Below are 9,150 nucleotides of genomic sequence, written 5' to 3' on the forward strand. Positions count from 1 at the left end.
TCAGTATGTTATTCCTTTTTATTACTGAGTAATATTCTGTTGAATGGATATACCATAATTGGTTTATGCACCCACCTGTGCATGGATATTTGGTAATAGCCCATTGACACTATTACAAATAAAGTGTCAATGAATATTCATGTACAAGTCTTTGTATGGACATATGGTTTCATTTTTACTATATCAAATGGAAGGTGTATATTTAACTTTTTAAGACTGCCAAACTGTTTTCCGAAGTGGTGGTGTACCATTTTACATCCCCACAAGCGGTATACAAGAGTCACAATTGCTCTACATCCTTGTCAGCACTTGATATGGTCAATCTGTTTAATTTTAGCCATTGCAATAGATGTGTAGTGACATATCACTGCGGTTTTAATTTGAATTTCCCAAGTGACCAATGATGTTGATAATCTTTCATGTGATTATTTCCCATTCATATATCTTCTTTGGTGAAATGACTGCTTTGCCCATTGTTAATTTTTAAGTTATTGAGTTTTGAAGGTTCTGTACTGTGAATAAAACTCCCTTATCAGATATAAACTTTGCAAATATATTTTCCCAGTGTGTGGCTTGCTTTCTCCTTCTTTTATGAATGAAACAGTGTAGGTCCATGAAGAACAAATTGATAAATGGTATTTCATTTAAAATTGGTAGGATCTGAAGAATACCATTTACCAATACCACTTACCAATTTGTTCTTTGTGGACCTTGCTTGCGGTGTCATTGCTGAGAAATCTTTGCCTAACTCAAGGCCACAAAGGTTTTATCCTATGTTTTCTTCTAGAAGTTTTATAGTTTTAGGTTTTACATTTAGATCTGCAATCCATTTTGAATTAACTTTTATATGAGGTGTGAGGTATGGATTGAAGTTCATTTTTTTGCTTATACCCAATTGTTCCAGTACCATTTGTTGAAAATTCTTTCGCCATTGAATCACCTTTGAATGACTGTAGAATATCAGTTGTCTATATATGTGTGGGTGTACGTCTGGATTCTCTATTCTGGTCTATTGATTGATTTGCCTGTCTTTGCACCAATTATAGTCTTGATTACTGTAGCTTTATAACAAGTCTTAAAATCAGTGAGTTTTAGTCCTCCATTTTCTTCTTTTTCTAAGTTATTTTGGCTATTCTAGGTCCTTTGAATTTCCAAATGAATTTTAGAATTGGTTTTTCAATTTCTACCAAAGACCTGCTGTTGTGATTTTGATGTCTTAGGCAGTGAAGATAATGGCACTTTTACAAAGGATAAGTGACTCTGTTCAGTTATCATTTCATGAAAAAGGGAAGCATGAAAACATGTACACAAGCAAATCAACAGAATGAGACAATGTACTTTTGTTACCAGGCAGCACAGAACAAAAACGAGCCCCAAGTTCTAATACTCTAGTTTATCTTAGCTATCTGGGAGATCTACACACTAGCTTCCCTTTAGATATTCTTTTTTTTTAAATACAGGTAAAATTGACATAACATAAAAGTAACTGTTTCCATTTTAAAGTGAAAATTCTGATGGCATTTTGCACATTCATAATGTTGCACAGCCACCACTTCTATTCAGTTCTGAAATATTTTCATCACTCCAAAAGAAAAATCCTCACCCATTATGCAATTGTTCCCCATTTTCCAACACCCAGCCCCACCAATCTGCATTCAGTGTCTACCGATTTACTTACTCTGGATATTTTACATAAATGGAATCATGCAAGATGTAACCTTTTGTGTCAGTCCTTTTTCCACTTAGCATAATGTTTTCAGGTTTCATCCACGTTGTAGCATGTTTCAGTACTTCATTCATTCTTATGACTGAATAGTATTTCACTGTATGTATGTATCACAATGTATATATCCTTTCATCTATTGAGAGATATTTGGGTTATTTCTACCTTTAAGCTATTGTGAATACTGCTTTTAAGAACACGCACGTACATATACTTGTTTGACTGTCTTCAGTAATTACGGTTATATACCTGTGAGTGAAATCGATAGGTCATATGGCAATTCTACATTTGACTTTTTGAGGAAGTGCCAAACTTTCTTCCACAGTGGCTGAAATATTTTACATTCCCACCAGCATTGTATGAGGGTTTCATTTTCTTCAGATCCTTGTGAAAATTTATTTTCTGATTGTTATTATTATTGCCGTTTTAGTGGGTGTGAAGTGGTACTTCATTGTGGGTTTGATTTGCATTTCCATAATGACTAATAATGTTGACTCTCTTTTTATGTACTTATTGTTCATTCATAGATCTACTTTGGAGAAATGTCTCTATATATGTGTCTAATATATTTTATATAATATATAGAGACATTTATCTATATCTTTATCTATATAGATATAGATATCAGGCAATATTTATTGCCCAGTTTTGTTTTTTAGTCCTGACAACTTTTACTTTCCTTTATTCCTAAATTTGAAATTCTAGTAGAATTAAATTAAGAGCATATTTTCCCTCAACCCCATTTTTTCCTCTCTCTCATAATCTTTTTTTTGTGTGTGTGTGTGTGATGGAAAGTATTTTTCTCATTTATTCTTTCATCCTTTTGATAGATTTTTCTCTGCATTCTCCTCAAATATGTATTCAGATTGTTCCTTAAGTTGTCTTGGGTTGGTTGTGCTACATAGTTTATGTCTTTTAAACTCCCCAGATAAATATTTTACTACATATCTGAATAGTTATCTATTGCTATATAATTCTGGTATCAATTTCTGTTTTAGTTACCTACTGCTAAGTTAGAAACTATCCTAAAATGTAGTGGCTTAAAACAGCGGGACTTTATTATTTCTCATGATACTGCAATCCAGGCTAGGCTCAGCTGGCTGGTTTTTCTGTTGAACATGATGGCTGCTGAGGCTGGCACATCCAGGATGGCTCATTCACTCACAGTCTACGCTTTGGGCAGGATGGCTGGAGCAGCAGGGGCGAATCTAGCCTCTCTCCCTTTCCATATGTCTTCTTCACATGGCTCTCTTGAGCTTCCTCATAGTATGGTGGTCCTAGGATAATTAGACTTTTTAATTGGCAGTGGGTTTCTAAGGAAGAAAAAGTGGAAGCTGACAGTTTTCTTTAAAGCTGGGTCGGGAACTGGCCCAGTGTCACACCTGCCACATTCTATTGGTTGAAGGAAGTCACAAGACCAGCCCATATTCAGGGGAGAAGGGACATAGGTTCTGCTTCCTGATGGGTGGGGCATCACGCTTGTACTTGGAGGGAAGGGAACCATCTTTGGAGACCATCCACCACAGGAATGAGTCTGCCTGTATGTGAGAGGGTCAGTAAGAATACTTGGTCTCACAGAGTGCCGACGACTTTGCAATCTTTCTTAACACCTAATAGCACTAGAAAGCACATGGAATATATTAAATAAACAACAGTGCATCAACCTGGAGCCATGCTGTGAAGTCTTACTAAGTCCCTGTTATATTTTTTATTAAAAAATCTGGGGATGTGTATGCATATGGCTGATTTGCTTTGTTTTGCAACAGAAACTAACACAGTATTGTGAAGCAATTATACTCCAATAAAGATCTATTAAAAAAATCTATTTATTAAAAATATTTATTTTCATTGAAGTACTATGTACATCTTTTTTTATGTCAAATAGTACTAAAAGCCTTATAGGAATTGGTGACTTCCAAGCCAAATGATAAATTATAATTCATATTACAGGCCCTCAGGAGCATTCAACACTTTTTGGGGCTACTACACGTAAAATGCTAAATTCCTCTTATCTGCTATTACTACTAATTTCTTTCAGATTAATTGACTGATAAATTTTTTTGATCTTTTCTGTTTGTTGTTAATTGATATATATGTATATATATATATTTTTTTTTTCTTGTCCATTTGTTAAGGTTCTGATACACATGCATTATTTTCTGCTCCTTCCCTGTGATGTGGCCTATCCACTGATAGTCAGAGGGAAGGAAGGACAGACAAATCTGGGCTCTTATCACCATTCCTGTCCCCCTGATCTCCAGTGAGACAGCGCGATCTCCCAATGCTGTCACGCTGACACATGTGATGCTTCCCACGTTGCAGAGTCCATGCCAGGCAGAGGCACTGGGTCGAGTCATCCATGAGACCAAGTGAGCATTGCAGCTTCTACGCCATCAGCCTCCTTGCTGAGGGGCTGGGCAGCACAGATGAGCCACAACAAATAAAGAGCAGTGTAACTTTTCAACATGCTTTCTTCTCTTCGCTATGGGAGGGAACACAGCTAGGGAGAAACTCAAAGCATGTCAGGAGGGATGTAAAAACCGTTGCTTTCTCATAGGCATGTTTATGCAGCTTCAAATGCTTTCAGTTTGCTATAAGTTAAAAATGAATGTGTCCATCTGATGGGTTTTTTTGTTTTTTGTTTTCTTTTGGTCTGTCTTCTTTGCCATATGATTTCATAAAGCCCTGTGTGCTTTAGGAAAATATAGATTGGAAACGTCTAGAAATGTAATTATTGGGCCATTTTTCTGCAAATGCAACAATATGCAGTTGATCAAAAAATAATTATACTTCCTGACAAATTACCTTTTCTATTAGTGCCCTGCCTTAAGAAAAAAAGACTTTTTATTTCTGCCTAATGAAAACAATATAGGAAACCTTGCTAGACGCTCTGGCAGAGCCATTCCTTTCAGGGGGTGACATTTCTGTTCAGCTTCCATTAACGGGAGAGGGAGGCACGTGGAATCAGTTTGCTTTTCTGATTTTACTGTAGTCTAAAATTAATTTGGGAAAAAAAATTTTAAAGAAGACCAAGGATAGTGTAAACAGCTCTGACCACAGTGGAGCCAGGGTAGAAGAGGTCTTAATTTTCAGGACAGTCGTTGGGAGCGACTATGTGTCTTCTTGAGTTGTTTTGAGAACACAGGTTTCTTTTGCAGAGAAATGTCTTAGGATTCAGAGGAAATCCTGAGTCACCTGAGAACAGAATATTCACAGACAGCTTTTATTATTGAAATTCAGAGCCCTGCCTGGTCCCACCCTCACACCCTCACTCTCACTCTACCTGCCTTAGCAAAGTTCTTGGGTTCCAGTTGTGGGGTTTCCTGACTGAAGTCATAGCTTGTGGGTGTTCTATAGATTCCTGACTCTCCTCGATTTATGGCCTCAGGCAAAACCTAAGTTGGAAGAGATTCACCACCAGCATTTTTTTGGAAACTGTCCACAAAGAGGCTAAAAGTCACACTACAGTCTGACACCTGGAAGTCCTCTCCTAAGGACCTACCAGAGCTTCATTCAACCGCAGGATTTCTCAGTGAGTCACACAGTCAGGATCTTAGTCTGTTCAGTCAGGGTCTTAGTCTGTTTTGGCTTCTATAACAAAATACCACCCACTGAGGGGCTTATGAACAACAGAGATTTATTTCTCACAGTTCTGAAGGCCAGAAGTCCAAGGTCACGTTCTGGTGAGGACCCTTTTCCTGGTTTATACCGGCACCTTCTCACTGTGTCCTCAGATGATAGAAGGGGCGTCTCTTTGATAATGGCATTAATTCCATTCCTGGAAACCCCACCCTTCATCAGCTCCCAAAGACCCCTCCTCAATTACATCATTTTGGACATTAGGATTTCAACATATGAATTTGGGGGAGACACAAACATTCAGATCACAACAGACAAGGAGATTTTTTGAAGAGAAGATACAGCAGACGGGCCTGTGGTTGCATGAGGGAAGATGACATCTTCATTTTGCCTAATGTGCATCATTTCAGCATATTTATGGTGCTCAAGTGGGAGTGATGAGTGTCAAATTAGTATGTAATTCACCTGAGCTGTGAATCAGCACGTTTTTGTAAGAATGCGATCGAATACTGTTCAGTCTCATGTATACTTCAGTTTGAAACTCCTGGTGAGCATTCATTAATTTTATTTAGTATGGTGTCACATGAAGATAAGTATAGATGAGTCCCCAACTTACGATGGCTCAACTTACAACTTTTTGACTTTATGAGGGTGTGAAGCGATAGGCCTTCAGTAGAGACTGTATTTTGAATTTTGAGTTTTGATCTTTTCCCGAGCTAGTGATACGACAGGGTCCAATCCTCTCGTGATGCTGGGCAGCGGCATGAGCCACAGCTCCCAGTCAGCCCCTCCGTCTCCAAGGAAACAACCAATGCACTTACAACCATCTGTGTCTAGACACTCACTCTGCTTTTTGCTTTCAGTACCATATTCAGTAAATTACATGAGATATTCCACACCTTTGTGTTAGATGGTTTTGACCAACTATAGGCTAATGAAAATGTTCTGAGCACATTTAAGGTAGGCTGGGCTAAGCTATGATGTTTGTTATGTTAGGTGTATTAAATGTATCTTCAACTGACGATATTTTCAACTTACGATGGGTTTATGGGGAGTATCCCCATTGTACATCAAGAAAGATCTATACTAATATTTTCTTATAAAAATAGTGGCAACATATAGATGATAGATCAGATTTTGGCCAATTTGGCAAATACATTTTTGTGTCAATGAACTGTAAAGCTTAACAGATGAATTGGAGAATATATTTCTTTGGTTGAATAGTTCCCTTCAAAATAACACAAAAGGATTATGCATATGTTGGTAAGGATAACCCGAAGAAGCAAACAGCACATAAAAGCCTTTGTACCAGGGAAGATGGTTATGCTATAAATACCTTAAGATGAGTTTTCCTTTGAGTGACTGTTTTGTTATCTGGTATTAAGTAGTTTTTATTCAGTAACTTTGGCTCTGTTCCCTATTAACAAATATTTATTGTGTTTTCACTTAAACTTGACTTTGAAAAGAAATGGTAAGAAATTTTGTTCCTGTTAGTTTTCTTTTGTAAATAAGTACTTATCCACAGCATAAAATTTCCGTTTGAACTGCAGAGGCTTCAGATGGAAGAAATGCTCTAAGTCACAGCATATTTCTGTGGTATGGTTGTTCACTCAAATGTCATTATAAAACATATGCATTGTAATAATCATTAATAAATAAGTATATAAATAAATAAAATGTCACATACAAATACATGCATATGTGATACATGTATATTTATTCTAAGTGTGTGGGACATCTCTTTGAAAAGATTCCAATTTTACTAAGATTGCCCACTTTTAGAGTGACTAAAGCTGTAGGCAATTTCTGAGATATAATTCGATGGTCTGCTCTTCATGACTTTTCCTGTGATTAATTAACTTTGGTTATGTATGTGAAAAAACTGAAAAAAGAAATTGAGTGTTATGCACAGACATTTTATAATTAAGACACTAATACCCAAACATTTATTACATTTATTAAACTAACAAAATTACTAATGGCTATAAAGTAAAATAGTCCATGGTAAACATTTTTAATTACCTTTGACTCAGCAAGTAATTTCTAGAGAATTATCCCACGGCTCTTTGTAACGCTTCGATACTAATGCTATTTATCTCAACCCTGATTATAAAAGCAAAAACTGGAAATAACATAGATGTCCAGAAACGGGGGATTAGTTAGATATTCTGTTGAAAAAGACAATGTTCATGCTACCGTATTAAGTAAAAAGGGAGGTCATGTCTGCATCCTTTGTCCAATCTGATTGTGTTATTTTCAATTCCTGGAACAGAGACATTCAACGTCCATTTAGTTCCTAAATGTAAGGAATCATATATGTTATGTCCATACCGATATATGTACATATACCCATGTATACATATCTATGTATAAAATGTATCAATATGTACTTACATGCATTTTTACATATATTTTATACATTTTATGCACAGACATTTTATACGTATGAAACTAAAAGTGCTGTGAATCATTTAATATTGTAAATGTTCCCTGAGAAAAAATGCAAATGTTGAAAATACCATGAAAATTCACGAATGCTTCTGGAAACACACATCAGAACACAGAGAGAAGGAGGAAAATGGATGGCTGGCACCACTGGGAAATAGTGCTTTGTTATCTGAGGACTTGTCTTCGTGCCTCGCGAGAGAAAATTAATTTGTCTTTATTCACTTACTTACTTATTTTACCTCATTGTTTCCACTGATTAAAACCTCCCGACCCTCTGAAGCCAAGTCTGTCTCTGATGTTGGCAGGGGTACAGCCCACAAACCTTCCTTTGCAGTCACCCTTTGTTTTGAGGATATAAGGCAAGAAATGCAGAGAAACACTTGCTTGGACCTGAACTGCGTAGCCAACGTTTGTTAATTTTGGTTGGTTGTTAATATTCGGGACTTCCAGAGCGTAATCTCTCTTGCCCAGGTAAAAGGGTGGTGCTGTCTACATGTAATATTAAATCCCTTTAGCACAGCGACACAGCGACACTGTTCTTTATATATATATATATATATATATATTTCTTTTCTCCTTCCTTTTTTAAAAGTCTACTTTTATCTTTGAGTGGAAAGTGTGCCTCTTGTAGACAGCGTATGGTTCACCTTTAATTTAGTTCTTGATATAGATGGATTTGCATCTACCATCTTAGTTTTTGGTTTCTATGTCTCATAGAGTTTTGTTTCTCTATTCCTCCTTCCTTGCTTTATTTTATTAAGCGAATATTTTCTGATGTAGCATTTTAGTTTCTCTAAATGATATTTTCTGAGGTCTTTTTTAGTGGCCACTCTAGGCTTTATTAGTTACGTCTTAATTGATCAGAGTCAGCTTCAAATTTACCCTTGCATAATTGCAGTTATATAGAGAACCATTACTCCTTTATCGATCTTTTTCTTCCTTTTTTGTGATCTTGTTATATCTATTATATATATTAATGTTACACACCTAAGAATTCATTGTTATATTTATGACTTTATCATCTGTAGTCATTTCCCTAAGTGCAGGAAATGGCTTTGTTCTCCCCACCTCCTTTGAGCTGTTTTTGATGAGTTTATTACATATATATTACATTTCTATATGTGATAAGCCAGATAGTACATTATATACATATTATTTTATACAACTGACTGAGAAATGAGAAAAATGAGAAAAATGCATTTATACTGTTTCATACAATGACAAAATTACCTTTATTTGTGCTTTTTGTTTTTTTGTGTGTGTGAATTCAAATTTGTAAGCTGGGGCGGGATGAGAAAGGAGGTCCTGCTCCTTCAGGGAAGAAAGCCCTTTTGGCTGTAGGCTGGGGACAGGGAGCCCTGTGTTGTTGGTGGCAGCTTTCTGGAGGGGAGTCTGAGCCT

Source organism: Tursiops truncatus, chromosome 15, assembly GCF_011762595.2.
Source record: "Tursiops truncatus isolate mTurTru1 chromosome 15, mTurTru1.mat.Y, whole genome shotgun sequence".
Classification (NCBI taxonomy): Eukaryota; Metazoa; Chordata; class Mammalia; order Artiodactyla; family Delphinidae; genus Tursiops; species Tursiops truncatus.